We start from the raw sequence: 17,395 nt of genomic DNA on the forward strand, positions 1-17,395 counted from the left end.
CCCTCCGCGGCATGTGGGATCTTCCCGGACTGGGGCACGAGCCCGTGTCCCCTGCATCGGCAGGTGGACCCTCAACCACTGCGCCACCGGGGCAGCCCCATATTGCATTTTTTATAAGAGAACCAAACTAGGGTTTTTCAGGGTTCTGATTACTTTCAGAGTTTAGTGGGACAGGTTTTCTAGATTTATGGTCCATTTTTCCCCAGGGTCTCCACACATATTATTTTTAATAGACTTTACTTTTAGAGTAGTTTTAGTTTCATAGCAAAATTGAGAAGAAAGTACAGAAAGTTCCCATATACCCCCCTTCCCCCCCAACATGCATGGTTTCCCCCATTATCAACATCATGAACAAGAGTGGTAAATTTGTTATCATCAATGAACCTACTTGTCACTGAAGGCCATAGCTCATATTAGGGTTCACTCTTGGTATTTTATATTCCATGACAAATGTGTAGTGGCATGTATCCACTATTATAGTATAATACGGAGCAGTTTCACTGCCCTAAAAATCCTCTATGTTCTACCTATTCATCTCTCCCTCTCCACTCTTCCCTGGCAACCACCGATCCTTTCATTATCTCCATAGTTCAGCCTTTTCCAAAATGTAATATATTTGCAATCATATAGGATATTGTCACTTCAGATGGGGTACTTTCACTTAGTGATATGCATTTAAGGTTCTTCTACATCTTTTCATGGCTTATAGCTCTTTTTTTTTTTTTTTAAGTGCTGAAGAATATTCCATTGTCCAGATGTGCCACAGTGTATTTACCCATTTACCCAATGAAGGACATCTTAGTTGCGTCCAAGTTTTGGCAATTATGAATAAAGCTGCAATGAACACCTGTGTGCAAGTTTTGCGTGGACATAAATTTCAACTCATTTGGGTAAATACTAAGGAGCACAATTGCTGCATCATATGGTAAGACTATGTTTAATTTTTTAAAAAACTGCCAAACCATCTCTGGAAGTTGGCTGTACCATTTTGCATTCCCACCAGCAATGAATGAGAGTGCCTGTTACTCCACATCCCTGCTAGTACTTGGCGTTGTCAGTGTTTTGGATTTTGTCCATTCTAATGGATGTGTAGTGATATCTTATTTTATTATTTTTTTTTTTTTGCGGTATGCGGGCCTCTCACTGTTGTGGCCTCTCCAGTTGCAGAGCACAGACTCCGGACATACAGGCCCAGCAGCCATGGCTTACAGGCCCAGCCGCTCCGCGGCATGTGGGATCTTCCCGGACCGGGGCACGAACCCGTGTCCCCTGCATCGGCAGGTGGACTCTCAACCACTGCGCCACCAGGGAAGCCCGTGATATCTCATTTTAATTTCCAATTCCCTAATGATCTATGATGTTGAGCATCCATCTTTTCCTATGCTTATTTGCCATCTGCATATCCCTTCTTTTTTACTGAAAACATTTTATTGGCTTCTGTTTTACTTAAATTTTTTTCATTGATATATATTTGACATTTTATATTAAATTAGTTTCAGGTGTACTTTATTGGCCTTTGGATAGAAACGGGAATTTATTTGCCAGGAAGGATGATCCCATCATACTTCTGCTAGAACCAGCACATGGCCTCCTATTTGCTGATTCTGTGTTTGGCCTCAATGCAACCTGTTCTTCACTTCTGTGATGCTGAAACCTGGCCTACCCAACACCACACAGAAGTCCAGACCATAGATACCAGTGCTTGGGTCACATTTGATCCCCAGATTGATGTGTATCTGGATCCCAAAACCAAAGTTTCCAGTATCTGAGCAATTCTTTCTTTCTTAACTCATACTTCATGCCTTTAGACTTCTCTCCAGGATTTCTTCTGCCTTGGCCTCACAATGGATGGCAATCTTTTCATTTCTCCTGATGCCAAAGGACCTGATGGTGTATCTAGCTTTGGAGAACACAGAGGTCCAGCTGGTGAGCCGCTCCAGCCCTGAGGCTGCCCGGCTCAGTCAGTCTCCACTCTGCCCCACACAGATGTTGAGGCAAAGCTTACACATGCAAAGTTCCCGCATAGGCTCTCCTTTTCACTCTGATCCTGAGTCTTGGTGGAGAATGGGAAGAGTATCTGTGCATCTTCTTTGGTGAGGTGTCTGTTCAGGACTTTTGCCCATTCCTTAATCAAGTTTTTTTTTTTTTATTGTTGAACTCTAAAGGTTCTTTGTATATTTTGGATAACAGTCTTTTATCAGAGATGTCTTTTGCAAACATTGTCTTCCCATCTGTGGCTTGTTTTCTCATTCTCTTAACAGCGTCTTTTGCAGAGGTATTATTTATTTTTTCATTCAAGAAAGTCTATTCAACTGAGGGGACTACTCAGTAGACAAGAAGATCCCTGCCTTCATAACACCTACACTTTAATGGAGAAAATGACAATAAACAAATAAATGAATAAACATATAACAGGCATTTAAGTAGACATGGTTGGGGAGAAAATTTAAACAGGTTAAGGAGTTAGAGAGTAACTAGAGAAAGATCACTCTGGCTGCTGTGTAGACCTAACGTGGCCCAAAGTAGAATCAACCATAGTGGGAACAAGAGCAGGGGTGGGGACACCAGGTGGTAGTGTATTGCAGTCATACAAGCAAGAGATATGTGGGTATGGATTAGAGTGGGAGCTGTGGAGGTGATGAGAAGTATCCAGATTCTGGACACTAGCTTTTGTTTTTGGCTGCACCACATGTCTTGTGGGATGTGGGATCTTAGTTCCCTGACCAGGGATTGAACCTGGGCCCTTGGCAGTGAGAGCTCCGAGTCCTAACCACTGGACTGCCAGGAATTCCCTGGACACTAGTTAAAAGTGGAGCTGAACCCTATCCATTAAACCATTGATGTCTCTTGAAAAAAAAAAAAAAAGTGGAACTGACATACTTGCTCATGGATTGGATGTAAGAGAAGTAAATGATTCAGGCATGAAAGCTAGGTTTGGGTCTAAGCAATCAAGTGAATGGTGGTAAAACTGGCGGGGGGTGTGGGGAAGGAACAGGATAGGCAAGGACCAGATCTGGGCATGGGACACTCGAATGACAATTCGGGTGGAGATGTTCGAGCAGGCTATTGTGATTCAACTTAGCATTGGAGCTATACATGTGACTCTTCCACGTATGAGAACATGCTGGATATCTCTGCAGGCCTTCCAGATTCTCTCTCCACTCTGCTCCCTGCCTCCATATAGACTAATCCATAGGGATTAAGTCAGTGGACTCCAATCTGGTTTCCAGCAGATTCAGCCCGCCGGCAGCAGATCAGAAGAGAGGAGAGCAAGGTGGGATAGCTTATTCTCCAACTCCCTCCCTGCAGTTCTCCTCAGCTGCCTGAGCCTCTCTGAAAATTTACAGCTCCTGTCAGGCAGGCTTCCACACAGCTGTCTCTCCAGATGCAGTAACTGCTCTGTCCCTTAACCCCTCCTTGTCCTTGGGTGGAAACAGCTCCTCCCCTTATTAGCCTGAGAGTACTGCTGTCCTTACACTTTTACAAATAGTCCCTTTAGTGAGCCCTGCTTGAATTACTGTAATTTGACTGTGCCATCTGTTTCTTGTTGGGTCCTTGACTGAATTTAAAAACCTGAGATTGGAGAAGATCACTTAGGGAGTGAGAAGAGATACAAGAGAAAAGAGATTTGAGGATGGACTCCTAGGACAGTCTTATTTAGAAGCTAGAGAGAGGAGGTGGGTTCCACAAAGCAGAGGTCAGAGGGATGGGAAGAAAAACAGGAACACGTGGTGGTGTCCGGGTGGTGGCTCAGTGAAGACAGGTGCAAGAAAAAGCTCTCCTACAGTGCCCCAAGCCACCACTGCTCTGGGACTCCCGGAACCTCTTGCTGCCCTCCTTATCACTCCTGACTCCTTGCCTCAGGTGAATTCTCTCTCATGGGTCTTGAAATTGCTTTGTAATTTGGCTTCCGACATTCCCAGGTCAGCTGATATGTTATACATATCTCAATCCTAAGGTTTGAGTCTTCCTCGGAGGCTCTCAGCAGCTGTGCAAATGTACAGATGCATTAAGTATGGGAGGGGGGAAAACAGAGTGAAACCGCCAAGGAACACACACACAGGCACACCCAATTACACCTGCCTCAGGCACTATTCTGTGACTATGGCCAGGGCAGGAACTATTTCATATTCACTCTGATGTTGAGTACTGAACATAACACCCAGTACACAGTGGCAGCTCAGTACATCGTTTTGGATGAATTAATTCTTTTTTAAAACATGGCTTATCGTGATAGACTATGCTTTTGGTGCATGAAGGCCCCTTTACAGACTTGACAACTAATTCCTTGAATTGCCGTATTATAATATGTCCCTGATTATGCTTTTGTATACTATGTAATGCCTGGGTGTGAATGCACTTTTTTTTTTTTTCTCCAAACAGAATTGTATTGAGAAGATGACAACATGAACTCTGAAGAAACAAAAGCTGTGGATTTTGGTCACTTGGGCTGTAGGGCCCTCAGATAAATATATTACTACTGTACTTCTAAGAACAATTCTCTTTGTTTAAAGTGTGAGACTGCTATTCACTAATATCTTGATGCCATTCCCAGAAATCATGCTTCATGTAATTGGCAAGATTTTGCAAAGGCTGTTCGCTATTTGCAGCCTCTGTATTAGTGTTCTTGACTGATTTCCTCAACTCTGACTCAGTGCAGGTGAAGAAAAAATCTCCCTCTTTTACAAAGTGGAGTTTGAATCCTGGCTGTGCCAACTTCACAAGCAGTGACCTTGTGAAAGACCTTAACTGCGTTGAGTCTTAGTTTCCTTATCTATAAAATGGGATTAATAGTATAGTTGATCCTCATTACTTACAGAGTCTGTGTTTGCGAATTCATCTACTTGTTAGAATTTATCCCTAACTCCAAAATCAATACTTGCAGCACTTGTGCAGTCATTCACAAACATGTGCAGTGCAACCAAAAATTTGAGTTGCTCAAGACGTGCGTTCCCAGCTGAGTTCATACTGTAAACCAGTAAACTTTTTATGGTCTATTTAGTGCCATGCTTTTGCATCTATGTGCTTTTTCTTGGTGGTTTTGCTATTTAAAATGACTCCCCAGCGTAGTGCTGAAGTGCTGTCCCAGTGTTCCTAAGCACAAGAAGGCTGTGATGTGCCTTACAGAAAAAATACAGATGTTAGTTAGGCTTTGTTCAGGCATGAGTTATGGTGCAGTTGGCTGTTAGTTTAATGTTAATGAATCAACAGTGTATATTAAATAAGGTGTCTTTAAACAGAAACACACATAAAACAAAGTTATGTGTTCACCGGTTCATTGAAAAAAATGTTGTGATCAGAGGCTCGCAGGAACCTAATCCTGTACTTCCCCTAGAAGAAATGGTTCAGTATATTGGCTAATTCAGTGTTTGCACAGAGTTTATAAAAGATAGTTAGAATTAGGATTAGGGTGCCCCTTAAAGACCTCATTTTAACTTAATTACCTCTTTAAAGAATGTATCTCCAGATAAAGTTACATTCTGAGATCCTGGAGATTAGGACTTCAACATACAAATTTTGGAGGACCCAATTCAGCCCATGACAACACTTATCCATCCTCATTTCCCACACCTGATTCTCTAGCCAGCCAAACTGTCCACTTGTCATTCCCTGAGGTTTCCTTGCCAGGTTCCTGGACTTTGTTCATAATACTGTGTCCTTACAGCATCCCCTATCTCTGCATATCTAAGTCAAATCTGCTTTTCAAAAATGAAAATATTGACAAGTGCTCATTAAGGGGGTAATTAAGTTAAAATGAGGTCTTTAAGACTCATTGGTCCTAATCTAATATGATTGATGTCCTTATAAGAAGAGAAAATTTGGACACAGACATGGGTGCACACAGAGGAAGGACCATGTGAAGACAGAGATAGAAGGTAGTCATCTACAAACCAAGGAGAGAGGCTGACGTCTTGATCTTGGATTCCTCTGCCTCCAAAACCATGAGAAATACATTTCTGTTGTTTACAGTTGACCCTTGAACAATACGGCTTTGAACTGCATGGATCCACCTACATGTGTATTTTTTTCAATAGTAAATACTGCAGTGTTACACCATCCCCGGTTGGTTGAATCCCAGGTGCAGAACCACATATACGGATGAACTGTGTATAGGGAGGACCAGCTATGAATTATACTCGGATTTTCAAATGCACAGAGGGTGGGTGCCCCTAATCCCTGCATTGCTCAAGGGTCAACTGTATAAGCTACTCTGTTGACGGTATTTTGTTATAACAGCCCAAATGGACGAGGACACCAGGCAAAGGAGTTGGGGTTGGATTATGTAGTTAGTGTGAGCAACTGAATTTTTTAAAGAGTGATCCATGCTGTGCTTCAAGAAAGGAACTGGAACGATTTTCTGAAGAGAATGAGCTAAAAAGGGGAGAGGCAGGAGGCTGGGTAGGTTATCGCTGTTAGAGCGATTCTTACAGGTTTATACACCTATAGTTGAGACTTTTATAAAACAGTGTATTGTAAGGCCCTGTTATAAAAGGCTGTTCAGGATAGTAGTGGAACAAAAAGGTCAAAGAGTCTGGGACAAGGCCAGGCGAACACTCTCTAACAAAACAATGATATTGCATGGGTTCTGGAAACTTTTGCAATAGCATGTTTGAAATTTTCAGTGGGGCCATGAGGACTACAAAAGAATTTTGCAGCAATGACCCCTGAGCATAAGATGTACTATTCCCAAGTATGCTGAGGATATCACTGTGGATATGAAATATTGAGATCTGGCTTGTGAAACTAACAGGTCTCTAACAAACATTCAACAGAGAGTCCTGAGCTGATGTATGTGCCTGGACAAGAGGTAGCAACTGAAAACTTACTTCATTTTGTATCTTTTTACTTCATTTTGTTTTGGGCCGGCTGGAGTTTGATCATCCTAGGGAAACTGTGGCAATGATTGCACAAGTCTGCAAAGCAGATAATAAAAGCCAGAACTAGTAGCTGTGTTTATAGTAAGGAGGGTATAGTTTAGAGAGGTATCATAGGGTGGTATTGATAAGACACAGTAACTAATTGGATCTGAGGGTACAGAGGAGAGAAGCTGAGATTGCCCAGAATAGCTCAGAGTTTGAATTGAGTAGAATAATTTCACTTTTGGACAAGTTGTGTTTGAGGTACATTTCCAACTGGGGCATGTGAATGCAAAAGTCTAGCAGGCAAACACTGGAATGTATAGACTTGAGAGCTATTTGCCTGTGGGTGACAGATAAAGCCAAAGGAATAGATACCAGGAATCTGCAGTGGAAGAAAAGACAGGTAGAGGCTGTGAACAGCTGTTCCCAGGCTGCAGTGGAAAGAAGTGGAGACCCAGGAGTGATCTTATATCTGATAGATATAAGATATAAGATCTGATAGATATAAGATATAGATATAAGGAGTCTCTTATATCTAAGAGGAAAACCAGGACACAAAAGCCACCAGCGGAGGAACAAGTGATACAGTTAAGTTTGGAAAGAGATGGATAGATGAAAATCTATCTAGGAATAGGGTTAAAGTGGAGGACACTCAAGAGAGATGAATTTCGTTTCAGAGAAGTGAAAGGCTAGCTCATCTTAGGGAGTGGGAAAGGAATTACGGAGAATAGAGAATGTTTGGAATATGCACCATGAGGAGTACACTAGGAAGTAAATAAAGCTGAGCAAAAGGATTGCTGATCCCAGTGAGAATTCAGTTGATATTCTCTAGGGTAAAAGTATAAAGGAAAATTGTATGGTTTCCTGATGTTTCCCTTAATGCTTTGCAGCTGTTTTAATCAGCACTTTTTCAGTTGCAAGCGACAAAAATCTCAATTCAAAATAGATTAAAGGAAAAAAGGAAATTTATTGGCTTACATAACAGGAACATCTAAAGAGCATAATGATTTATGACATGGCTAAATCCAGAGCCTCAAAAAATGTCATCAAAACTATGTTTTTCTCCATTGTTTAGCTCTGCTTTCCTAAGTAGCCACTGCCAGCTCCAGAATACAGTCTACCTGCTTTAGCAAGCACCCACAAAAAGAGCATTTCTCTCCCAATTTTCCAGCCAAACCCTAATATAGACTACAGTTGGCCCAACTTGGGTAATGTGACCACCACTGGACTAATCGCTGGGGCCTAAGGGATGGGATAGTTTGACTGCCTGGGTCTGAGTCATACACTCACCCCTGAAGTCATGAATTACATAAACCCAAATTGAGGAAGGGGTGGTTTTCAAGGAATGCTGTCAGGTGAAACAACCAGGTCCACTACAGACCAGGAAGATGAGAGGAGAAAACAGATGGGAAGATCAGTATCTGTCAGGATAGGTTAGGTTAGGTACAATAACAACCTCCTAATCTCAAATGCTTAAAACAACATAGATTTATTTCTTCTGTTGCTACGTGTCAATTGTCAGTCGACTGGGGCCGCTCAGTGTGCTGTAGATCATGGAGGCGAAGGGAAGGAGAATGTGGTAAAGGAAGCATTCTCTCTTAAAGCTTCTGCCTGGAAATGAGACTTTTCACGATTATATTTCATTGGCCAGAGCAGAGGGGTTGGAGAAGTAAGACCCTACCAGTTACCTAGAGGGAAGAGAACTGGAAGTTTTGTAGATGGTCCTAATGATGACCCCAGGGACTAACCAAGTTTGGAATATTGGCAGAGAGAAGGTGGCAGAGAAACCAAGACATGAGAGGATCTAAAATGTTTGGAATGTCCTGGAGCGGTGAGGGAAGGAAATAATGCAAGAAAAAAGCAGAGAGCCTGTGGGGTGAGCTACTGGAGAACAAAGGGAGAAGGAAAACCCAACTGGATAGCAGTGAGAGAGTGGTAGAAAGCATGAGGGCTATTATAACTCATTGCGTAGCTGGTGACAGAAAAGTTCATTGCAGCTTGGTGGGGTAGACCGAAATGAAGCTGGACCAGTCTACTTGGGTGAACAGGTGCCGAGGATAAAGACCCAGCTGTTGGTACTGGAAGAATGTCCAGCCAAGCAGGCAGAATACAGTAGTTAGGAAATACGTGAACCTATCAAAGCCAGGGTCCAAGTGACTGCTCAGCCTCAGGATGGATGTGGCCGCTGGATTCTAGACGCAGGTAATGTTCAGAGTTGAGATGACACAGAGAGGCCAGTTTCAAGTGCCAGGAAAGTTTGCCACAGCCTTGAACTGGGGGGAGGAGAGAGGTCAGGACCCCTGGAGGCCTATGGGGAGAGGAGACTGTCACAGGCCTTAAACAAAATTGAGCAAGATGAAAACCAATTTTATTCCTTGGTAACTTCTTGACATCAAGTCGAAGCCCAGTTTCTAGAAATGAAAAATAAAGTCAGAGTTCAACTGCAAGAAGGTCTATTTTCTTTTGAGCTTTCCAAATGGCGATGCAGAGCTTCCCAAAGCCTTTGACCATGGAAGGTCAGGGCAGAATCAATGAGTGAGTGTTACTGGACCCAGCTGGCAAGGAGAGGGGGCATGTGAAGATTAAGGAATTATGTTGATCCTAGTAAGAATTGTGAGGTCAGAATGTTGGAAAGTTTGTATGCAGCTGTTGAGGTTGATGGCAATAGATAGGGTAGACAGAAGGACTGAAATCCTGAAATGATCAAGGAAAGTGGAGAGTATCCTGAATTTCCATAGATAATTAGAGAAGGTAGGGGAAGGGACGTGTAAGTGAATGGCTTGGGCTTCCTTCCAAAACACATATGGTATTGAGAGCAGTGGTGGAGAAAAAGTAGGGAAGTAGCAAGTAAATAAAATATACCAATTCCTCCTTCCCCTGTGAGCACTGGGGAAACACAATGGGAAGCGGCCTACATTAGAGATGACAGTGGTATTGGTGGAAAACCAAACTTTAATCGTAGTTAGTCATGAACTATATTTAAGAGAAACTGGGTTCAAGGATGTAGGGGAGCTTCTTGATCTTAGAATGGGGAGTTCCTAATGCCCAAAAGAAGATCCTAGTTAAAGACCAGGCATGGGGGATATGAGAATGGATGGAACCAAGGTATGAAAGGAGGGAACTGGCAGAGAGAACACATGGTTGTGTAATTACAGAAATAGATCATTACAGAACTGTATTTGCCCTAATATCTTCTTCTGCTCTCTTTATGGACATAGCTATTGCATTTATACTTTAGTTTTAAAAGCAAAAAATATTAATGGTGTTTTCCCATTAGTGAGTTATCCAGGCAAAATTATAAAGTAGATTCAAGTATGTGACTGGATTAGGACGGAATAGTGGTCTCCCCCAAAATGTCCACGTTCTAATCCCTGGACCCTATGCATGCAAAAGAGACTTTGCAGATGTGATTAAGGTCAGGACCTCGATACTGGGAGATTATCCTGGGTTATCTGGGTGAGCACAACATAATCACAAGAGTCCTCATAAAACAGAGGTAGGAGGGTCAGACAGAGAAGGGAATGTGTTGACAGAAGCAGAAGACAGAGTGATGTGGGACCACGAGCCAAGGGTTGCAGGAAACCTCTAAAGCTGAGAACAAGGCATGTGTTCTCCCCTTGAGCCTCCAGAAGAAACACAGCCCTGTGAATACCTTGATTAATTCCCCCTAAGATTCAGTTTTGGACCTCCGACTTTTAGAAGTGTAGGAGAATAAGTTTGTGTTGTTTTACACCATTAATTTTGTGATACCTTGTTACAGCAGTAATAGAAAACTAATCTAAAGACATGATTAAGGGAAATCCAGGCTCTGACATTCCCATGTCAGGAAAAGGCAAGAAAACAAGGGCTGGAGTTAGGTGGAAAAATAATGAAGGATTATCATTTGCTATCCCTCATCTTTAAAATTTAATAGAAGTAATAGGCAAATTCTTTCAGAAAGAAATGCCATGATCCTATGCTTATACACAGATTCCAGGGTTATTTGAAGTTATTTTTGTCAGTCTACAAAGAAAATTGGAAATTCTTTGAAAGATTCAAAGAAAGAGTTATAAATGACAAAAGAGAGGATAAAAGAATTACTGCATTTTAGAAATACTATTCCATAGGTTTATTTTTTACAAGATATTCTGTACAGTTTATGAGAAAATGAATTCTTAGAGCAAGAAAACAACTTGTGACAATAAATTCTCATAAACTTCAAGAAAGAGTATTTTTTAAAGTTTACTGAAAATTCCACACTGTTTTATAAATTATTATGCTGTAGTGTCATCTTCTAGGTCTTCCGAATCAGTTTATTTTCATTAGAATATAGCTAATTGTAAGAGTTAACTTCCTTCATATAAATATGTCCTCCTCACCTCTCTCCCTTGGCATCCCCCCTCCCGCCCCAGATCTCTTTGTGGATGGTATTAGGAGTATGCTGTGGTTTAATTTAGATATCTGAAAGTGTGTGTGAGGCATTGTCTTCAGAGGGCTAATTGGATTTTTCTTACTTAATGGATTTTTTTTTTCCTTGAGTAACAAATATGCATCATTGCAAATTCCATACACTGTGAACTATTTGAAGAGGAGTTTCATTTGGCATTTGTTCTGTTAGCCTTTCAGAGCTGGAGACCACACAACAAATAAGGCAGGTCAAGAGTTAAAAAGTTGCAGCCAAGGGTGTGAGACTAGTTTGGAAGGAGTGAGCAAGTATAGAGTTCAGGAAGACCAATGAGGTTGGCACCCTGGGAGTGCAGCTGTGCCTGGCTAGCCAGGGGCACAGGCAGAATCAAGGGAAGCTGGAGTGGGGAGAGCCAGGCCAGGCAGGACCCCAAGCAGTGTGCGTCAGTGTGCCAGTCAGAATTTGGATTTAGCCGGGAGATAGAGTTCAGCCAGAGCCTCGGAAGATCAACTCAGCTGCCAGCAGCCGGAGCACAGTCAGGGCAGGGTGGCTGAGTCCTGGGCAGCAGCTCCCCCTTCCTGCTTTGATTTTGAACAGTTTTCCTGATATAAATGAAAAATGATGAGCAGGGCCATCCAAGTACATATTGGAGAATTCAGCAGAGGGCTCGATTTTCTGAAAAACAAATAAAACGACAACAAAATACCCCAGTTCCTGGCAGCTATACACATTTTTTTAAAAAATAAATCTTTCTATTTATTTATTTATTTGTTTATTTTTGCCCACACCATGCAGCATACGGGATCTTAGATCCCCAGCCAGGGACTGAACCCATGCCCCCTGGGTTGGAAGTGCAGCTTCTTAACCACTGGACTGCCAGGGAAGTCCTTATCCACCTTTCTATGCATGATACTAAGTACAAAAATTATAAAGAAAATGATTGATGTCTTAATGTGAATGTCAACGTAAAAACATTTTAAACTTGTATACATCAATCAGTATTCGCAAATATGCGATGACACAGACATCCAAAGTATCTATAACAGGAGATAAAACTATCATTTAATCTATATGAATTTTTTTTTTTTTTTCAGTACGCGGGCCTCTCACTGTTGTGGCCTCTCCCATTGCGGAGCACAGGCTCCGGACGCGCAGGCTCAGCGGCCATGGCTCGCGGGCCTAGCCGCTCTGCGGCATGTGGGATCTTCCCGGACTGGGGCACGAACCCGTATCCCCTGTATCAGCAGGCGGACTCTCAACCACTGCCACCAGGGAAGCCCTATATGAATACTTATAACAGCAGAACATTAGAAATAATTGAAATGTCGATCAATAGGCAGTTGCTTAAATAAATAACGAACTATCCCTACAGTGAAATTTTTTTTAAATTAAGTAATTAATTTATTTTTTGCTGCGTTGGGTCTTCATTGCTGCACGCGGGCTCTCTCTAGTTGCGGCGAGTGGGGGCTACTCCGGCAGTGCATGGGCTTCTCACTGCGGCGGCTTCTCTTGTTGCCAAGCAAGGGCTCCAGGCGCACGTGGGCTCAGTAGTTGTGGCGCACGGGCTTAGTTGCTCCGGGGCATGCAGGATCTTCCCAGACCAGGGCTCAAACTCCTGTCCCCTGCATTGGCAGGCGGATTCTTAACCACTGCGCCACCTGGGAAGTCCAAAACAATCATTTTTTTAAAATTATGTAAATCTATATATAATATTGTGGAAACCTGTCCAAATATATTAAGTGAAAAAAGCATGTTTCAGAACAGAATGTGAACTTACATAATATGCTGTTACTTTATTAAATATATATGTCAAATTATATAAATAAAATTATGTGTAACTATATATGATTATATATTAAAATATTGTAATTATTTATAAATTATATCTATATCTTTATAGAGATAAAGAGATAGTATAAGCAAAGGAAAAAACCCTGAAATAATACGTACCAAAATGTTACCCTGGAAATTAAAACCCCAATTTAGGATTGTAAAGCTACTTTCCTAGTGTAAAGTTTTAAATGTGTTGTTAAAGCCAATAATGTTTACAACAAATTTATGACACAAAACAAAACATTTAAAAACGTACACAGGGCTTCCCTGGTGGCACAGTGGTTGAGAGTCCGCCTGCCGTTGCAGGGGACACGGGTTTATGCCCCGGTCCGGGAAGATCCCACATGCCGCGGAGCAGCTAGGCCCATGAGCCATGACCGCTGGGCCTGCGCGTCCAGAGCCTGTGCTCCGCAATGAGGAGGCCCAAGTATCACACACAAAAAAAAATAACCGTACACATAACTCTGCTAGTCACGTACAGCTATTTTTGTGTCTCTGTGTTCCCTTTCAATACTTATCTGCACTATGTTTGTTTTCCTGGTTTTCTTTGCCTTATTCCTATTGTAACTTTAAGGTCAGCAGTTTGCAATAAACACAGCTCAATAAATATTAGTTAATAGTTGCAAATATAATCATAGTGATAGCTATGTGAAGTAGAGCAAGTTTAGGTAAAGTTTTAAAAATAAGGCTTCAAACTAGCAATTACAATTAAAACTGTTACTGTCAAGTGTTACTCAAGAACCTTCCAGAAGGGATATCATGTTGAATCCTTCAGAATCTTCTTGTTCACATGTCCCAGGGGATAGACACCAAAAACGTTCTGGGAGCACTGCTGTCTCTGTTTCTTACTATAGCCCAGCTGGCACAGTGGGAATGACATGGATCCTTCTAACAGCTGACAGAACAACATGAAATAAACAAAGGTTCAGCTTGTAAGTTATTCTGCTTGCTTTTGTTGCCCAGAGTCTACAGTCCCCAAAAAATACTCCTGGATTTGGAGCAGCACTGTTGCTACAAACAGTAAAATCAGCAGCTTTTTAATCCCTGTGTAAATTTATCAAAGCCTGACAGTTGGTAACCAAGGTGAGTAATCTCACTACTCTCAAGAGTAGTGTAATGTGATTCTGTAGAAGCTATATGAGGTAACAGGAGGGATGGGAAAGAAAGGCTGGACTCAAAAATCATAGTTGTTTTTTTTTTTGTGGTATGTGGGCCTCTCACTGTTGTGGCCTCTCCCGTTGCGGAGCACAGGCTCCGGACGCGCAGGCTCAGCGGCCATGGCTCACGGGCCCAGCCGTTCCGCGGCATGTGGGATCTTCCCGGACCGGGGCACGAACCCGTGTCCCCTGCATCGGCAGGCGGACTCTCAACCACTGCGCCACCAGGGAAGCCCAATCATAGTATTTTTTATAGTACTGATTATGCATAATAGGCTAATTATGACCTAATTTTATGCTCCAATTCTTCAACGATTGGGTGTTTCCATCTGGATTATGGGTACTTTTTGATTTTTTTTTTATCCGAAATCAACAAACATAATGGTAAGTTTAAATATAGCCTTTTCTCATTTGCAGCAACATGGATGGACCTAGAAATTATCATATTAAGTGAAGTAAGCCAGTCAGAGAAAGACAAATATCATATGATATCGTTTATATGTGGAATCTAAAAAAAAAAAAACAAAGATACAAATGAACTTATTTACAAAACAGAAATAGACCTGTAGACATAGAAAACAAACTTATGGTTACCAAAGGGGAAAGGGTGGGTGGGGTGGGGGGATGGATAATTAGGAAGTTAAGATTAATATATACACACTACTATATATAAAACAGATAACCAACAAGGAACTACTGTATAGCACAGGGAACTATACCCAGTATTTTGCAATAACCTATATAGGAAAAGAATCTGAAAAAGAATGGATAGATGTATATATGAATCACTTTGCTGTACACCTGAAACTAACACAACATTGTAAATCAACTATACTTCAATTTAAAAAAGATTATAAATATATGGTGCATTTATAACTGTTGCATTCTCAAGTATACCCTAACAGGGAAGGATATCCATTTTGACCAGATATCTGTTAAAAACTAAACATTCTGCTTATTATTTTACATATCTAATGATTAAAATAATTTTCCACAAAATAAAGCCTTTTGTGTAGTCAGTTTAGAGCTGGAAGATGGCATTTATTAGAATCATCTGCAAATGCTGATGATTTTATAATTAATAATTCCTCTGTTTCTCATATTAAAAAAAAAAACTTTGATATCCTTCCCCTACCACCCAAAAAAAGAACAAAAGAAATACCCTCTCCCCACCTACCAACAAAATGAAACAAACCTTATAGACTGTTCCCTGGCTGGAGATACAGAGCACCCTGCAATTAAAATGTGAGTACCACCTATTAGGTGTGCCAAATGCCTTCTCTTTTGTTTGCAACTGCCTTTTTCATATGCCAAAGGGAAGATAAAAGACTTCAAATGAAAAAATTGCAGAACCACCACCCACCACTTCTCAAGCTTTGGAGGTCTAAGCCTAAATGAACTTTGGGGATCCATTCTCCAAGTAGCAACTAGAATATGTTTGCAGCCATTTTCACCAAAAGTGGGAACAGTTATAGTCCCTGAGTAGAACCCAGGCTCACTTCTCCCTGTATTCCCGGTGCCTGGCTTAGAGTAGGTATCCAATAAATTAGCTGACCAAAGGTTCACCTTTCTTTTGTCATCCACAGTCTGGAGTCCCCTGAATGTACTCCTGGGTCTGGTATACCATGAATCAGTAGATTCAATAAGTAAAATCAGGAGCTCTACCTAAACAGCTAATGAATGAATGAAACATCTTTTATAAAAACTCCATCTTGACAGAAGTTTGATAAAGTTCTGTGTTGGTGAGGTTTGGATGAAAAACTGTACTTCCGAACATGTTAGTGAAGGAATGTAAATTGTACAACCTCTGTAATTTGGCAATGACCATTGAAATAAATGCATATATCTTGTGACTCAACAATTCCACTTCTGAGAATTCATCCTGCATAAAAAGCTCTCTCACATATGCACACAGAAGAGGATAGTCATTGCAGTATTCTTCACACTAGCAAAAGATTAGAAATAATGTAAATGTCCATGTATAGAAAACTGGTGAAATAAATTATGGTGTATACATGTAATGGAATTCTGTCTGATGTTTAAATTTAAAAGATAGAATTATACAAACTAACACGGAATGATCTTCAAGATATTATGGTTTAGTGAAAGAAGTCAGGTGCAAGACAATGTGTTCAATATGCTACTGCTTATCTAAATAAACAAAATATAGTGGGGGAAAGGATACAAATATATGCTTTTATTTGAAAAGATGATCTCTAGAAGCTTACAGAAGGAACTGGGGGGCTTCCCTGGGGGCGCAGTGGTTAAGAATCCGCCTGCCAACGCAGGGGACACGTGTTCGAGCCCTGGTCCGGGAAGATCCCATATGCCATGGAGCAACTAAGCCCGTGCACCACAACTACTGAGCCTGTGCTCTAGAGCCCGCAAGACACAACTACTGAGCCCTTGTGCCATAACTACTGAAGCCTGTGCGCCTAGAGCCTGCGCTCCGCAACAAGATTAGCCACCGCAACGAGAAGCGCGCGCAGCACAAGGAAGAGTAGCTCCCGCTCGCCGCAACTAGAGAAGCCCACGCACAGCATCGAAGACCCAACGCAGCCAAAATTAATAAAATAAAAAAACTGGTGAAAGTAGTTCAGTCTGGTGGGAAGAATTGAAGAATTTCAAGGACCGGAGGGAGAGACACTTGCTTTTCACTCTTTTGTACAGTAACTTGCCTACATACAAATGAATTCCATTCTGAGAGCACATTCATAAGTCCAATTTGTTCGTTAAGTCCAATAAAGTTAGCCTAGGTACCCAACTAACACAGTCAGCTATATAGCACTGTACTGTAATAGGTTTATAATACTTTTCACACAAATAATATGTAAAAAACAAACACAAAAAATAAAGAAAGCATTTTTAATCTTACAGTACAGTACTTTGAAAAGTACAGTAGTACAGCACAACAGCTGGCATCCAGGGGCTGGCATCGAGTGAGCAGGCAAGAAGAGTTACTGACTGGAAGAGGGAGAGGAGGTGGGGGATGGTAGAGCTGAAGGATTGTCAGCAATAGGGGACAGAGGGCAAGCTGCACTTTCAGTCATGCCTGACGTTGATGGCACAGGTTCTGGTTCCTTGCTGGATTCAATTCTATCTACCCTCTTGAAAAAACGATCCAGTGACGTCTGGGTATAGCTCTTTTTCTCGTTGTAGGT

At 41.6% G+C, this 17,395-nt stretch overlaps 1 pseudogene; it reads right to left on the reverse strand.

The window, feature by feature from the left end:
* Positions 1–1,534: 1,534 nt before the first annotated feature.
* On the reverse strand, positions 1,535–2,024 carry LOC116753463 (annotated as a pseudogene).
* Positions 2,025–17,395: the final 15,371 nt, after the last annotated feature.

Source organism: Phocoena sinus, chromosome 4 (genome assembly GCF_008692025.1).
Source record: "Phocoena sinus isolate mPhoSin1 chromosome 4, mPhoSin1.pri, whole genome shotgun sequence".
Lineage (NCBI taxonomy): Eukaryota > Metazoa > Chordata > Mammalia > Artiodactyla > Phocoenidae > Phocoena > Phocoena sinus.